Source organism: Orbicella franksi, chromosome 1 (genome assembly GCF_964199315.1).
Source record: "Orbicella franksi chromosome 1, jaOrbFran1.1, whole genome shotgun sequence".
NCBI classification, from domain to species: Eukaryota; Metazoa; Cnidaria; class Anthozoa; order Scleractinia; family Merulinidae; genus Orbicella; species Orbicella franksi.
Window position 1 is genome coordinate 19,468,878 of NC_138145.1, and position 11,062 is coordinate 19,479,939.

Consider the following 11,062-nt stretch of genomic DNA (forward strand, 5'->3'; position numbering starts at 1 on the left):
AATTTAGAGAAATTGCGAAACGTTTTCGGAAAATAATGTACGAGTCAGTATTCCGCGCAAATTCACAAAGATTCAAAATGTTACCACGATAACTTCACAAACAGTTATGTCTTTGCTGGAGTTGCCCTAACCCCATCGGCACTATCATTTTAAATGATTTCTAGTTCACAAAACTATATATAACCTGCATCACAGGCGAACGCCTGAATTAACTAGTGACTTAGTTCAGTTGTGTATCAAACTGAAATAAACTGGTGATTAAAGGGTCAGTGTCCAGCCTGATGATAAACCACATATTAAAAAGTATGACGTCGGAAGTTACCAAACTGAAAAATTCACTTGGATGGAAATTTTGATTTCTCGACATCCTGTCACAGATTCAAATTTGATGAACTTTAGGGCGATTTCTATCCTGTTAACTCCCTTCATCTCCCCCCAAAAGCTTTCTTTTGTACGTAGCGGAATCTCGATCTGCTCGATTTCTTCAGCCTCCCGATAACTCGAACAAACTGTCGTTTCCCTCCCCTCAGCAGTCGAGCATTGTAATTTTACCCCCCGATTTCACGAAATACCCATTTTGTGAAACCAATTTTTGTTTCCCTTGGAGGGTTGAAAAATGCGGATTGCACTGTATTTTGCTTTCTAGCCATTTTAGTTATCTTTTTGGCAGCATTTGGCAATTAAAAACGAAAATTAGGAAAGAGAGCAAGCTTGGAGGACGTTCGATAGTCAGTCCGGACACCATCCTTTTCAGGAGCCATAATCGGGGACGGAGACCGTAAGCGCGCGCCATTTCTAGTATTGGGGCTGTCCCTATGATGTGGGACAATTTCTATTTTTAGAACAAATTGCGCCATCGCCTGCGGCACACGCGCGTACATGCTGCGAGGATTTTTGCGGATGTCGCGCGGGGGAAATGGCGTCCGAAATTCCCAAAATTTTTCATGTTTTTGTCCACAACTCAACGCGTTTACGTCTGTTGGAATTTTGCTTAAGTATTTTCGTCGTAAGCTGCTCCAGTTTGAGTGAAGTAAGACAGTGTCGAATTTAGGTATGTTCCGCTGTAAGCTTATATATATCGCTGACCAAGTTGTGTTCCGACGGATGCTTCTTTTACATGAGCTGTACATTACTCCACTTTAAATTTCACATATGTCGAAGATTAACAGCTTTTCCATTACACAGCAAAAAAACTAGCTGGATATAGTAAGATATAGCAGAGCTTCAGGACTTCATAGTCTCCTGGCTCCTCTTGCCACATTCTTGCGAGGAATTTGCCAGTCTATCGCGACTGAAAAGTAAAACAAAATAATTGCTAGTTTGGTCAGTTTGAGTTTCGCCTGAATTGTAAGCAACGCTTGATGTTTCATCAAGGCCCAATAACTTTACGTCCGTAGACACTGCTCAGTTTTATTCGTGTAAAAATCCAATGAATTCTCTGTTGTCGATGAATAACAGCGCCCGCCGATGCGTGTTTTGTACATGACAAATTGTACTTCCGCCGCACTTTCGTATGAAAGCGTACATCGAACTCAAGCAATAACTCTATAGTTTTTAAATATGTTTGAGATTGATAAATGTTTGAGAACATATTAAAAGCTAAGCTGAAAATATGTGAATAAAGCAGAAATAATCAGCAAAGTTACGATGACGCTTTCTTTAATCAACTTTTGTTGATCGAGTTATCAAAACGCCTTGTCTATTTTCATTTTCGCAGTGTAAAACTTCACCATGCTTATGTTGAAGAAACTGACACATGGTGTTGGTAGCCTTTTTTGCGTTCGTGAAATTTGTTGCAGCATCTCAGCACAAAAGATAAAAAAGGAAATCTTTGTCAAGATTTGTTGACAATTGAAAACACCGACTCGGACTTGAAAGTGCACGAGCTGCACTATGCAAATGAGCTAATTGTACGCGTCAGACTTTCCTTTCAAAAACTTTTGCAAACTCACCAAACAAGCAGAAACAATAAGAAACCACCAAAACAGGTTTTGGTTATGATTAACCATTGTCTGAGAAACTCACAAACTAACTCGATACCACAGTAGAGGGTTTTCTTCCTATATTCTTAAGTCAGAACTAAACATACGCGTAAGCTTACAACTAGCGCGAGCAGATCTTATTATTCATTCCCAGCGCGAGATTGAAGTCTTGTTTTCGACCCTGAAAAACCCACCTTTTCCGTTAGCTCGGAGCATAAAACTACATATAAGCGCCCTGTTTCGTATTCCCTGCCTTATTCCCTACCATCGCTGTGAAAAATACGCAAGATAATCTCTCCAGGTCTCTCAACTCTCACCATTTGATCACGCAACGTGACAACATCCCCGCGAGAGCCCCAGACATGTGCGTGGATCCGCGCGGATATATGACGTCAGGATGGCGCGATTTGTTCTAAAAATAGAAAAATTGTCCCATATCATAGGTGCGCGCGGATCCCAAGACTTACGGTCTCCGTCCCCGATTATGACTCCTGTCCTTTTATATAGTTCATGCTGCTTTGAAATCTTCAAGTAATATAACAAACACGAGAGACAGTGTTTCATCGGGATATCCAAACACCGAGAAGAGAGTTGAAAATACGACGCGCAGCGGCGTATTTTTGACGAAGTTCGAGGTGTTTGGATAGCCTATGAAACACTTTCTCAAGTGATTGATATATCTTCTCAATCGAAACAAAATATAAGGAGTTAACGGAGAAGTAAAATCGTCAAAATCTACGCTAATTAAGACCAGGTATCCAAACCTCCTTCACGGTTGTGATTTTCTTTGTTTTAACTTGATGAATTATTAATAAGTCTGAAAATATACTTTCTAATTCGAAGGCGTTCAATCATTTTCTGCCACAAAATATTGTTTTTCTTAGTTTGATTCAAACAGGAGTGTCTATTTCCTTCTGAGAATATGTATGGTACGCTGGACAAAACTGTTCTGGATCGACGTTTTTCGACCAAAAATCAAAACAAGCAAAACGATGCAAGTAATTTTTTGATTGTCTTAAATCTTATTAAATTCCACATAAACAACACAATATGGCATCGAATTATAAGGGTTTATGTGGGATTTTCTACAAGATATCCATGGAGGTAGTTAAAAGTGAAAATTCTCAATAAAAATGGCTTACCTTATTCCATATGTGTGTTGTTTGCTCCTGGTGTGGTTATTTTGCCGATTGAACTTGAGTTAAGCGACTTTTTTGAATTCCGGTTTTCCCTTCATAAAGAGAGGACAAGGCGAAACACCTTAGTCGGGACGCCCTGCCGAACAAAGTCAAAAATCCAAGGCTAAAATGTACCCACGGCCACAAATCCACCGCAGAATTCAAGGGAAAAGGTTGATCTTTCATTTCAATTCTCTAGCCACACAATCGCAGCCCTGCGAACGACGCCAGGCGGCTCTTCATGTCCCCAATGAAACGATAAAAAGATGGAAGAGCTCCGTGTCCGTTTGATCCGCGACACAACGACCGTTGAAATCGGCTTGGTAATCTCGTCATGTTGGCAAACCAAGACTCACGGGGGTGCTAGACCGAAATTTGTCAACCAAACTTCTTGTAACACCCGGGCTCCTCTCAGATCGAATTTACAATGCAAAATAAAATCGTACAGAACGCTTTCGCAAAATGGCTTCAAGACCAAAGAAACGTAAAATCAACGGCGAAAGCTCCGTAGAAACTGAGGAGATACAATCATTTTTGAACTGGAAGTAATGGTAAGTTTTCACGTTTATGCACCTTTGAGTTACGTGGTCCTCGCCTCACCAATTTAACCTCATCTGCCCATAATTCGTTAAGAATTCTCCCGAGCGTTTTCAGAGCTCAATTTGGCGGCATTTTCTTTCTCTTCGTATGCTCTGGACGAAATTTTGCTGGCTTCCATTACAGTTTCCTCACAATATTCGCAATTCCACAATACCCTAAGAGAAGCAAATTTAGTTTGTCAGGTCGGAAATATTTTATACAAACAAATCAAAGGTGCATAAACGTGAAAACTTACCATGACTTCCACTTCAAAAATGATTGTGGGAAGACTTGAGTTTCAGCGTATCTAAATTTGCGTACTCAGTGAATCACAAAAGTAAGGAAAATGGCGCGATTCCTGGGAAAAAATAGTTTTGGTTTACATCGACATCGTAGTGTTAGACCAGTACAGTGCTTTTTTTTTTTTTTTTTTTTTTTTTTTTTTTTTTTTACGAATTCGACGAGATGGCATGAACAAAGAGCGATAATCCATCTAAATAACACTATAATCCTGTGATATATCAGCGGTTAAAGGGAATCGAAGGTTCAAGTAGTGATGCTGCCACTGAAGGACCCCAAAATGCCACAAGGCAAACCAAACAAAGTTATTTCAAGCTGTTATGCGAGAAAATGGCAAGCTCCTGGTAGACGAGCCCAGAAAAAGGTCTGAAAACTTTCGTAAAAGCACAAATACCAGTGTCTGAGGTTCTTAGCCGACAGCGCCTTAACACAGCAATAACCGTTATGCATTTGTGGCTTGTACGAAGCGCGAGCTAAAGGCTGCCATCTTCAAAACATGGAAGACCGATCCGTGGCAAGAACAGTTCAACGACTTCGATGAAGATCAGTTTCTGAAGATAGTATCGTATTTCAGTGACCAGTAAGTGGTAAGTCTTTCTCATGCTTTCTTGTCAAAATCTTGACAAAAAAATCTACCAGCACTTAAAGAGTTTCTTCTCAAAACAACAGTTCAAATGTGACTCTTCTTTCCCAGATATTACGTGATTTTGCATACTTTTGTGAGTCAGTTACATACAAAATTTGGACAAGGTGTAAAGCAAGCATTTCTTGCGTGATCCATATAGAAATAAGTTTCCATATGTGGAACTTAGTAAAGTTTAAGGCAATCACCAAATTATTTGTGTCACTTTGTTCGTTTTAATTTTTTGTTGTAAAACGTCGATCCAGAACAGTTTTTCTAGCTTAATTAGTGTTTGAGCGCTCCAAAACGATAAAGAAATTGGGGCTTTGATGTCAACTGCATTCCGGTTTACTGCTTTGTTTATACAGCCGGTTTCACTCGGCTTCAGCAAAGTGGAAGATATCATTACCGACAGATAAGTTGAAAAACACTTTTTAAAATGATTTTTACAAGTTAATATAGAAACTGGTTGGCAGTTACTCTAGTTTCACACTTTAAGCGATCATCAGACTGTACCCTTAGGGGAGGGTGGAACAAAACCCAAACTGTCTCATGGAGGGCGGGTGGTGCGATCCTGTTTCTGACTGGCTGCATAGTCGAGACGTGAACACTGGACATGTTTTTTACATATTTTGGAGGCTATAGAAACAGGGCTCTTCATATTAAAAAGAGTATTTAGCGTCTTAACCTTCTTGTATGAAGAGCTTTCATTGTAAGGTCGTCAAACATAATTACAAAAATGGTTCGAGTAACTTTAACTTACTACAAATCCTTTCGGAGACTTTATTATTGAGTGGAGAACCAAGAGAATATGATCATAATCTCTCTTGGGGGGACTTCCTTGGGATGGTTACCATATTAAATATCATAAATCTACGAGTGTACATTAGAAAAGACATTAAAATAAATTTTCTCGGCTTTAAATAGAAATTTTATTTATTCAAGAGATATGAAAAATTTACACACAGTAAATGAGTCCATAGTATTATTACAATAATATTCGATCCTGGTTTTATATAAATACGTCAAGACATCATGAATAACGCGTTCGAAAAATTTTGATCACTGTTTTCTTAACAGCTACAATACTCTGTCTGCCGTACACATTTGGTCCCTTGATTTGTATTGATTGTTACTTTTCTATAATGAGGTAAACATTTTGGCTTTCCATTCTGGTATACGTTACTATCGCACGCTGGGGAGCTAGTCCAGCTAAACTGTTTGCAAACAGCTTCATGATACCCGCGGCACATATACCGCCCAGTTTCACAATCGTTTCCCGGAGATGAGTAAGCAGAAACTGGGACACAATAATTCCTTAACAAACCAGGGCAGTCAGATGAGTCTCCTTTTGCTCGAATGCCTGATGTCCCATTTACAGCATGACTGACTTCAAGTTCTCCTTCAGTAATATTCTGATCCCTCCTTTCCAATTCTTGTAATTTGAGAGGTTTACCCAGAGTTTGATCGGACAGAAGCATACCAGCAAGAAGGACAAACAAAAACTGCAACAAGACAAAAAATAAAGTTTTTTGAGAAGTACAATTGTTAGTCAAGCAAGAATTTGGTATTGACTTTATGTAAAAACCGTAGTTGTAGAATTAAGACGACGCGGTGACGTGTGTCTATAATGTTTACATAACGAATGCATCGGTGACGTTGATCTTGACTTTTAATAAATTTTATGGAGTACTTAAAGAAAAGGCAATTAAAACTAACAGCTTGAAGAAATTGTCTAATTGGAAATGCAATAAAGTAAGTTGCTATGAAATTTTGATTTTGTTAAACGGCTTATGTACAGGAAGAGATAGAAATGGATACTATGAAAACATTGTAGCATCGTCATGAGGAGAATTCTCCTTGAATACAAACTGAAACAAAATGCAGACAATGGCAATTTCTTCTGTCTTACCTTAATACACCACTCGGACTTCATTTTCAAGCTTACTTCTTCAGTGTTACTTTTTGGTCAAGCAAATTATTTTCCAAGTCTTTGTCTTGAATTCTTCAAAATCGTCGAGACTTAATGATACATTCTCTGAGCCAGCTGATCTTTTATATCCACAGTGTTAGAGCTTGCTAACTATTTTTAAGAAAAGTTTATAACGTTATTTTTAGTCTCGAAGTCAAGCTACTTTTAGCCCCGGTGGGACAAATTTTATAGAGTTGTTTAACATTTCCCGTCGTTCCCGTTATATCTCGTTAAAGCTCTTGAATTATACACAAGGTGTATGCATATAGTTAATACCGAGGAAGGAGTTGTTCCCTCTGTCATATTCAGTCGACCATCTCTTTTAAGAGCCGCACAATGTTCGCACTTAGTCAAGCTTTACTCTGCAGAAGAAAATAAATATATCTTTTCCCGTTACATTTTGTGTTTAGATGCCGGTTCTGTTTTATTATCCTTTAGTTTGTTTGTAAACTGCTTTAAGGAAACATTCTCTGTTGGTAGATAATAAATTCAATGATATTCAAATATGAACAGGAAAAGCTGAAAAGACAAGACACGCCTTCAGCACAACACTCACACGAATGACTTCAAGGGTTCTTAATCCGGCATTAATTGCGTTCGATTTTAATATTATATCAATAAAGTTTTTTTACTTTTTCGTATAATATATCTAGACCAAGCAGTCACTAGCCTGAAATAAAGATGAAGAAATGAGACAAATAAGTAACTAGTCAGTGCTCAGGAAATCCTTTTAGAATATCGTGCTGGTGGCTGTTTTTGTAAGTAATAGCTAATTAAAGAGAGAAGTTCAAATGCGTGAAAAGGTGTGAAATGTTTACAAGTGCAGCAAGGGTAACGCATTATAATCATAAGGATTTGTGCAAAATAACCGTTGCGCGCAAAAACAAAGCAACACGAACTAGGAAAGTACTTGTCTGGATAAGCATGTTACAACAAAACATCTTCTGCTACAAGTTGAGATTACTCTGGACTGCGTTACTCTGTCAACTCTTCCCAGAGCTAGACCAACTATTGTATTTTTAGTCTCTGATTTTAGCCAACTCGAGATCGGCCCGCTGCTTCCTCGGCAAAAGCGATGTGCTATGTGATTTCTCAGGATGGTAGTTAATAATGGTAATAGGACTGAGTGGACTCTAATTCAGTTTGTAATCGTACAAGTGATTAACAAAATCGGACGTCCGGGAAGATGTGTGTCCGATTTGTTAATCACAGTATGATTACAGAAAGAATTGGACGACACGATGTCCTATTACCAATTAATCATAACCATTACAATTACCGAAAAACAAAAAGTTTTACAAAAAGCTTTCAATCTCTTTACGGTGGCCAATTCAAATTATCAACCCAGTTGATAAAACCGAATTGTCTAGGCGTAAAACAGTCGCCGAAGGAAAAATCGAGGCAAAGCGAAGTTGTGTTCAGGTTTAGACTGCCCGTGAGTAGCTCACCGTTTCCGAAGAAATGAAAACAACTTGAAACGTTTGTCTTAAAGTGGAGTAATCCTCTGTTTAGTCCGAGTCAGAGTCAATTATTACACGCCTTTTTCTCAGGTTTGACCTCTAGGAATCTGAAAACGCATCGTTGAACACACACTGATTGAACACCTGTAACGGCGCTTGCTGGAGATGTTTTGTCGCCATTGTCAGAGATCGAGTTGGCATGCAGAAACGAAGCATCCAAGGTGGATTAGTGGGGATATTTTCTTTCATCACGCATTCTGGAAGTGTCGTAGGTGGAAGAGATTCCATGCTAGAGGAAGCTGTAGACGTAAACGTGCACGCTTGAACGCTGTCGACAGAAGTTGACGAAGACTTCGTGCGACATAGCCACTCGCTATGTGAGACAATTGCATTCTTTCGTCTTCTGTTATTTCGTCGTAGTCATCTAAAGTTGATTCTCTTGCATGACCGGTTACCTGGATGATTTTATTGCGTGGTTGGCCTGCCTTCTTTAACTTCGCGACGACTGTTTTCCTTGTGGAGTGGATAGTGGGTTTCTTGACGTGCAGTCATCTGGCAAGCAACTTGCGACGGATTTCATTATTTCACTGATACGATGTTCCCCTATTCGGGATTTGGCATACTAAACACTGGTGGTGGGTCATGGTATTATCGCCAAATACAGAGGTTTTAACCATTTCTCAAAGAGTCTTAAGGGGTCCCTTTCACCGCCATCTGTACACCACATTTGTTGGGGAGAGCATCGGGTTTTATTTCGCAAGCCGCCTTGCCTGGTTTTGGTTGGATTTTCTTCGAGCTGAGCCACATTGTCTGCATCTGTCATTTGCAAAATGGTGAAGTCTTCCACGTAAGCATTGTAGTGGTCTTGACGGCTTCTGAACCCCGTGTGTTCTGACAGATTCTTGAAATTGACGTTGGTGAAGGCAACACCATTGTGATTTCCTAATTTACCTTCGGTCCAGAAAATTTCTTCGCCTACTTTGCTGTAAGGCTGAGCTCTGTTAAGTCGTTTTCCCTTGCCTTGGTACCGGAGCAATTTTGCTTTTGAATTTAGAGTCTCTTGGGACTTTTTGAACTCCCGTCCGCTGATGATACTATCTGGATAATTCTTTTGGCGAAGATACCTGTCGATGGATGCTTGCATCTCCCGAAGCGAGTCCGGTTCGTATTCGGAGCCGTTTCTTTTCCTCACTTCGGCGTAGAATTTTGTCAAACTCTCGTCCAGAGCTTGAGGGCTGAAACTCTCAATCTTGTCGTCAATATTTCGCGCTTCACATCATTTCATCCATACTGTCAGCCATGTTTGCGCGGTTCGCTTTGTGTTTTAATTGCTTGCAGCCGACTGGTTTATCTCCGTTATTTCTTCGCTTGATACAACTGGAAAACGGGACTCTTCAAGTCCAAGTGGTGTTGGCAAGGGAACATTTTCATCTGGAACTGAATGTTGCCGTTGCACTTTATCACATAACTCAACTTGCAGTGTTTCAGTTCGTGGAATTTGCGAGGGCATTAACAATGCCGTGGTCACCGTGGGCTGTGTTTCTTGTATATCGTCTGTAAAAGCTGGCAATTCTGATAGTAAACTTTCGTCACTTTGCTGAAGAAACTGTGAAAATATTTCAAAATTCACATTGGGGAAAATATCTCCAGTAGAGACATTATCTAAAGTTACAAATCTATCTATATATCTATACACACTTTGGAGTAATTGTTTTTTCTTTTTGCGTGCATGGTCTTCAGTTCTGGACAACCCTTAGTCAACTCAGGGTAAAAAAAAACTCAAAAAACCTAATAAACGGACAATGTACTGATTTTTACTAGATGGGAAAACGACAATCTTGCATGTGACTCTATCACATTATTGAATGAGCAGGTCGGTCGAGAACACGACGTTTCTGCAGCTGTTAAAATTAGCATTCACACGTCAACTGACCGAGAAAGGATAAGACGTATATTTTCCATTGTAACATGAAATTGTACAGATTGACGGCATGCCTTTTCATAGAATATCTCATATCTCATATACACATCAGTAACCAATCACGTTATAAATCTATTTGAAACTCTTATAACCAACTGCTTCAGGATCAATCAGTGACAAGACATTCTTTGAAAAACAGTACTTACTACAAATTAAGATGGAAACTGGTTGACAGTTGCTCGAGTTTCACGCTTTAAGCCATCATCAGACTGTACCCTTAGGGGGAGGGGGGAGGGTGGGGGGAGGGGGGGACAAAACTCAAACTGATTCATGGAGGACGGGTGGTGCGATCCTGTTTCTGATTGGCTGCATAGTCGTGAACACTTAACATGGTTTATACATATTTTGGGTGCCTATAGAAAAACGGCTCTTCGTATTAAAAGGAGTATTTAGCGTCTTAACCTGCAAAAACGCTTATCTTGTACGTTAAATGAAAAGCTTTCACTGTATGGTCATCAAACATAATTACAAAAAATGGTTCGAGTAAGTTAACCTTACTGTAAATCCCTCAGAAGCCTTTATTATTGAGTGGAGAACCAAGAGAATATGATCATAATCTCTCTTGGGGGGACTTCCTTGGGATGGTTACCATATTAAATATCATAAATCCGCGAGTGTACATTAGAAAAGACATTAAAATAAATATTCTCGGCTTTAAATAGAAATTTCATTTATTAAAGATATATGAAAAAATTACACATAGTGAATAAGTCCATAGTATTATTACAATAATATTCGATCCTGGTTCTATATAAATACATCAAGACATCATAAATAACGCGTTCGAAAAATTTTGATCACTGTTTTCTTAACAGCTACAATACTCTGTCTGCCGTACACATTTGGTCCCTTGATTTGTATTGATTGTTACTTTTCTATAATGAGGTAAACATTTTGGCGCTCCATACTGGTATACGTTACTATCGCACGCTGTGAAGCTAGTCCAGCTAAACGGTCTGCAAACAGCTTCATGATACCCGCGGCACAT